The sequence below is a fragment of the Sapajus apella genome, unplaced genomic scaffold, assembly GCF_009761245.1.
Source record: "Sapajus apella isolate SASKATOON/1434 unplaced genomic scaffold, GSC_monkey_1.0 scaffold45, whole genome shotgun sequence".
Taxonomy (NCBI): domain Eukaryota; kingdom Metazoa; phylum Chordata; class Mammalia; order Primates; family Cebidae; genus Sapajus; species Sapajus apella.
This window is the reverse complement of record NW_022436985.1, coordinates 18,592,106-18,599,150: the sequence shown is the minus strand read 5'-3', so window position 1 is coordinate 18,599,150 and position 7,045 is coordinate 18,592,106.

The window sequence follows — 7,045 nt, the reverse complement described above, 5'->3', positions numbered from 1 at the left end:
GAGGGTACATGTGAAGGTTTGTTACATATGTAAACTTGTGTCACAGGAGTTTTTTGATACAGATTATTTCCTCACCCAGGTATTAAGCCCAATACTCAATAGTTATCTTTTATGCTCCTCTTCCTTCCTCCACCGTTCACCCTCAAGTAGACCTCAGTGTCTGTTTCTTTCTTTGTGTTCCTAAGTTATTATTTAGCTCCCACTTATAAGTGAGAACATGCAGTATTTGGTTACCTTTTCCTGCATTGGTTTACTAAGGATAATAGTCTCCAGCTTCATCTATATTCCTGCAAAATACCTTATTTTATTATTTGTTATGGCTGCATAGTATTCCCTGGTATATATGTACCACATTTTAAAAATCCAATCTGTCATTGATGGGCATTTATTTTGATTCCATGTCTTTGCCACTGTGAATAATGCTGCAATGAACATTCACGTGCATGTGTCTTTATGGCAGAATGACTTGTATTCCTCTGGGTATATTACCCAGCAGTGGGATTGCTGGGTTGAATGGTAGTTCTGTTTTAGCTCACTGAGGAATCGCCATACTGTTTTCCATAATGGCTTAACTAATTTACATTCCCACCAACAGTGTGTCAATATTCCCTTTTCTCTGCAATCTCATCCGCATATTATTTTTCTTGACTTTTTAATAGTAACCGTTCTGACTGGTGTGAGATGGTATCTCATTGTGGTTTTGATTTGCATTTCTCTAATGATCAGTGATATTGAGTTTTTATTGCATAGGCTTGTTGGCTGCATGTATGTCTTCTTTTGAAAAGTATCTGTTCATACTATACTTCCTTTGCTCACTTTTTAATAAGGTTGTTTGTTCTTCTCTTGTAAATTTGTTTACGTTCCTTGTAGATGCTGGATATTAGACCTTTCTCAGATACATATTTTGCAAATGTTTTCTCCCATTCTGTAGGTTGTTTTCTCAGATACATATTTTGCAAATGTTTTCTCCCATTCTGTAGGTTGTCCGTTTACTCTGTTGATAGTTTCTTTTGCTGTACAGAGGTTCTTAAGTTTAGTTAGACCCCACTTGTCAATTTTTGCTTTTGTTGTGATTGCTTTTGGAGTCTTTGTTACGAAATCTTTGCCCTTTCCTATGTTTAGGATGGTATTGCCTAGGTGGTCTTCCAGGATTTTTATAGTTTTGGGTTTTGCATTTAAGTCTTTAATCCATTTTGAGTTAATTTTTGTATATGGTGTAAGAAAGGGGATCCAGCTTTATCTTCTATATTTGGCTAGCCAGTTAACCTAGCACCATTTATTGAATAGGCAATCATTTCCCCATTGCTTGTTTTTGTCATTTTTGTTGAAGATCAGATGATCATAGATGTGTGGTCTTATTTCTGGGCTCTCTATTCTGTTCCATTGGTCTATGTGCCTGTTTTTGTACCAGCACCATGCTTTTTTGGTTACTTTAACCCTGTGTTATAGTTTGAAGTTGGGTAATGTGCTGCCTCCAGCTTTGTTCTTTTTGCTTAGAATTGCCTTGGCTATTCAGGCTCTTTTTTGGTTCCATATGAATTTTTAAATAGTTTTTTCTAGTTCTGGGAAGAATATCATTGGTAATTTGATAGGAACAGTATTGAATCTATAAATTGCTTTGGGCAGTGTAGCCATTTTAATGATATTGATTTTTCCTGTTCATGAGCATGGGATGTTTTTCTGTTTGTGTCTTCTTTGATTTCTCAGCATACTGACACTTTAATAAAAGAAACATACATGTAGTAAAATAATTACAACGTTGTATGTTGAATGAGAGTTAAGAAAGGCTTTCTGTATGATGTGATGTTGAAGGTGAAATGTATGTCTTTAAGGATAATGGGAAGTGTGACTCTGGGTGCTTAAGGCATGTGTCCAAAGGTGAGAAATTGGGCATAGGAAGTGGAGAGGTGAAAGAGTAAAGAGAAATGAGGTTAGAAAGGAACTAAAAGCCCTGATTTTGAAAAGCTTTATCTGGTACATATGTCAACTAAGACTATATTCTGGTGCAAGTAACAGAAAATTAAACTCCAGGGGCCTAAGCAAATAAGAATTTTGTCTTTCTTACATACCTGTCAATCCAGGGGTGTTTATTTAGTAAACACTTTTCATAGTGCCTGGTTTCTAAGCACTTTGCAGATATTAACTCATCTAAAACTTATTCCAACCCTCTGAAGTCTGTATTACTTTTATCCCTATTTTACAGATGAAAAAAATATATATAGTAGTCAAGTAACTTGCTGAGTGTCACACAAACCTGGAGATAAGTTTGAATTCAGATGATTTTTCTCAAGAGTGCTCTGAGGAACTCCATGGACTCCATTCTGCTGTTCTGTGGGAGAGGCTCAAAACCTCAAGGGAGCAGGGAAAAAAGGGATGAGTCAGAAAGAAAAGTGTCCTCTCTAATCTAAATACTTCTTCCATAGATAAAAGGGAGAGATTCTATTACAAATATACCTTCTCATCATTCAAGATATCTGTGTTTGTGATGATAGATGAAATAATGTTAATGGGCAATTAGCTACCCCAGAGCTTTGGACTCTAACTACTAAAACAAAGAAAATAAACAGAGCCTGTAGAATTGGAATCTTAAGAACAACTTCTCAGTAAGAAGTTGATAAATATAGCAAGTGCTCACTTAGCATGGGGCTGAGTGTAATTTTGGATTGGAAGTGTATTTAATTCTCTAAACTCTATGTGGGTGAATAATTCTATTTTTAAAATATAGTTTTAAAATATGTTTTTATTCTAAATAAATATCTATTTTTTTTTTTTTTTTACATATGTAGACCACTGGTGAGCTGAGATACAAATAGTCTTTACTGGTTTTTTCTTTTGGATTTTAAAATCTTTAAGAAAATCTTTCTGTGGTATCTGATAAGCTAGTTTAATGCAACACTGTTATCCAAAATGTTAAATAAAATAAAGCAGCTAAAAAAGCCACCCTTTCATTATTCTTGCCTTATTTTTATAAGAGACACAAGTCTATTGATATGATTTGACTGTGTCTCCACTGAAATCTCATCTTGAATTGTAGTTCCCATAATTCCCATGTGTTCTGGGAGGGACCTAGTCAGACACAATTGAATCATGGGGGTGGTTATACCTGTGCTGCTGTTCTCATGCTAGTGAGTTAAGTTCCTACGAGATCTGATGGTTTTATAAGGGGCTTTTTGCTCTTTTGCTCAGCACTTCTTGCTGCTACCATTTTAAGAAGGACATGTTTGCTTCTCCTTCCTCCATGATTGTAAGTTTCCTGAGGCCTGACCAGCCATGCTGAACTGTGAGTCAATTAAACCTCTTTCCTTTATTAATTACCCTGTCTTGAGTATGTTTTTATTAGCCATGTGAGAATGGACTAATACACCTACCATGTCTGTTCCTTACTTACTAAAAATATTTACTCTCCTGTTTCTATAGAAAGCACACAATTTAACCTTACACTATACTTCCAGGTTCTATCTCTGCCTCTTTATGTTCTGTCCACATGTGATTTCTCACCATTCTCTACATGGCTTGTGCCCTATAAGGTTTGTGCTCTTCAATTTTTGTGATCTACATCTAGTTCCCATGCTCCAAATATCAATGTCCCCACTGCAGGGGTGTGTAAGCTCAGATCTCACCTCCTCCATGAAGCCCCTATAGCCACCCAGAGAGAATTAATAATGACCCTCCTCCATGTTTACATAACACTGCTAGGCTTTCACCTATATTTTTGTTTTTATGCTGATGAATTAGCCTTTGTAATCTCTTTTAACTCTAAGGTATAATTAGATGTACTATATATTCACAGAATCAAGGAAATTTGAGTTGGAAAGGCCCCTAGAGATCAGCTAGAACCTCCTCATTTCACCAGGAATAATTGAAATTTTAGGAGACTTGTCCAATTTACTATTTTTGGTTAGTTTTAGGACTCAAACTAGAACTGTTTCCTGGATCTGTGCTTTTTCATTAGAATATGTTGTAGCCATGTGGTAGACAGAAAAATCTGCTCCCCTCCCCTCTTCAGATGTCCATATTCTATTCCATGGAACTTGTGAATATGTTAGGTTACGTGGCAAAAAGAATTAAGGTTGTAGATAAAATAAAAGTGTCTAATTAGGTAACTTTAAAATAGGGAGATTATCCTGGGTTATCTAGGTGGGTCCCATGTAATCACAATAGTCCTTTAAACATTGAAGGAAGAAACAGAAGAGTATCAGACCAATATGCTGTCGAAAGGTTTGGGTGCTATCACTGGCTTAGGAGATAAGGGGCTGTGAACCAGCTAATATGAGCTTCTTTTAGAAGATGGAAAAAGACAGAAAAAAAAAAGAGTGTTCTGTCACACAGTCTCCAAAAGGAATATAGTCCTGCTAGCATTTTGATTCTAGTCCAGTGAGACACAGTCAGATTTCTGACCTCCACAACCGTAAGATAATAAATTTGTAATGTTTTAAGCTACTACATTTGTGGTAATTTGTTACCATAGCAATAGGAAACTAATGCATGTACTTAAGTCCAAACAAGGTTAAATTGATAACTCAAAGCTTACTAAAGAGGAATTTAAGTACTGAGGTGGTTTTTTGTTTTTTTTGTTTTTTTGGGTTTTTTTGGTATATTTTATTTCCACAAACTTTGGGATTTAATCTGAATGTTTTAGGTTCTATTCATTCATTCATCCAACAAATCTCTATTAAATGTGTGCCCTTTGCTATATTAGACATTATGGTAGATTTAATTTTATGTCTCAGTGTTTTCAGTCTTCCCTGCATCTATCTTCTTACCATGGACTCATTATGGATGAAGAGTACTTTCCTATGCTTTGACTTTGGACTTGGCCATGTGACTTGTTTTAGCCAATTATATGTGGTCAAAAGTGAGTGTGCCAGTTTTGAGCCAAGCTTAAGAGGCCTCACGTAGTTCTGCTCACTCTCTTTTGGCTCTGCCATGCCATTGCTTTAGAGAAGCTTCTCCTTGTCATCTGCTCCCTGGACTGGATAACACAGGTAGCACTTGAAACAGAGTGTCTAGCTGAGCCCCAGACCTGTGAGTAAAATAAACTTATTGTTCTATGCTACTAGTGTTACTGAGTTTGTTATACAACTTTGTTATGACATTTCTTGACTGGTACTGTCATGTAAGCACATGATCTAAACACATAGAAGCATTGCAGTATCATAGAGGTACTTCAAGTATAAAGGAGAGTTGTGTCAAAGCACTTGACTCTTTCTGGGAGAATCGAGGAAGTCTTCACAGATGAAAATAAATTTGAGCTGAATCATAAAGATGATTATGATTTCTCTAGGTCAATAAAGGGTGTGGGTGAGTAGATGGAAGAGGTTATGCAAAATAAGTAAATTAACTTTAAGCAGATTTAAAGGGAATTTAGTTTCAGCTGAAGGAGCTGGTAAATATGCCCTACGTTTATTTGGAGTTTGCCTTTTTGACACTTTCTCTATAGAATGTGAAAAGTAACATTTTCCAAGTTGTCAGTTAAACAGATCTCACATCTGCTTTCTGAGGTGATAATCACAAGATATGTCAAAACCTGTTTAAGAGAGCAAGAGAGTGGAAGAAGCAAGAAATAAAGAAGGACTCAGTTTAAGAGGTTCCTCATGGTCCAGGTAGATTCTATGCCTCCTTCATTGGCAGGATCAATTCCATCTTTCTTCTTATGTATAAGAGGATGCTACCAAAATCGTGCATCTTTTTCTGAGATTATTTTTAATACAAAATTGTTCTTTCCACCTGAATTGTTCTTGGCTCACTTGGATTGTCAAGTGGTCTTAAGTATGGGAATCAAACTGGGAAGAATTAAGAGATTGTTGGGAACATCATGACTATCATTTGTAAACTATATCATGAGTGGTACTTATGAGACCAAAGCCATTGTTTTATTTCCTCAGTGTTTTAGTGTTTTCTAAGGTCTGGGGTATCCTCCTGTAACCCTAACCCTAGTTGACCATTTTCCAAATGCACACTTTCGGCCACAAGGAAAAGAGGAGACAGTGCAGAATCCTTTCCTTCGAGGGAGAACAGCAACATTTTCCAAATGATCATGGGTCAATAGTATCTTTGTCCAAAAAGATTGATATGTCATTATTTCAACAGTTTTTGAACTTGTTCAACAAGAGCAGTCTTGGGAATACTTAAGAGCATGTGCACATTGAGATGTGTGTTAACACCTCTCACTATCATATCTAAAATTTCCAATTTTAATTCTTGTGTAATATATTCTTGTTACTTAAAAAATTTCATATTCACATACCCAAATTGTATGCAACCTGCAGGAAAACATGCATACTTTTTCTCTATGGCAAATGGCATGCAATTCTGGCATGAGCAGGGTTGGAAATGTTAATGAAGAGGGATCTGCAAGTGTAACTAATATGATCTCATATTTAAACAATTCGCAAATAAATACCATGGTTGGATTTAGATACCAGATGTCAAACCACATAGTAATGCAGATACAGTTGCTTGCCTCCCTGTAACCGGTCGCCAGAAAGAAACAGATGGTTAAAAAGATATGTAGCCGAGGCAAGGCATGGAAATAGGAAACCACAGAGCAGAAATTCTGCCATTTAAGTAACAGTAATTTTCTAGTCTGGAAAACCTGGCTGTTTTATACCTCCACTTATACACTTAAGCAGTTTAAATGTGAAACATAGCAAAAATAGTCCAAGCAAGGCTGGCAACTTGCAAATTTTGCAATGCATAATTGCATCTCAAAAATCTCGGAGGCAGACGCACAGCAGTAAAAAGTAAACACTTGTATGCAGTTGAACACAATTATGTGGTGGTTATTACCTTAGCTCATTATGGCTTCAGAAGGGACTCTGTGAACTTGTGCTCTAACTAGCAGGTCAGGCAAAATGCAAATAAGTACCAAATTTGAAAGCAAGTAACAAAAAAAAAAAAAAAAAGATACAATTTAGACTAGGAGTCTATAATTTGGCTTTTAAAAATAATCCTCAGCAAGAATTATCCTCATTACAATAATGGCTTGTTTATTCTGCACAACTTGTTTGCAATTACAGACCCTCTTTGAAAGCTGATTTCAACA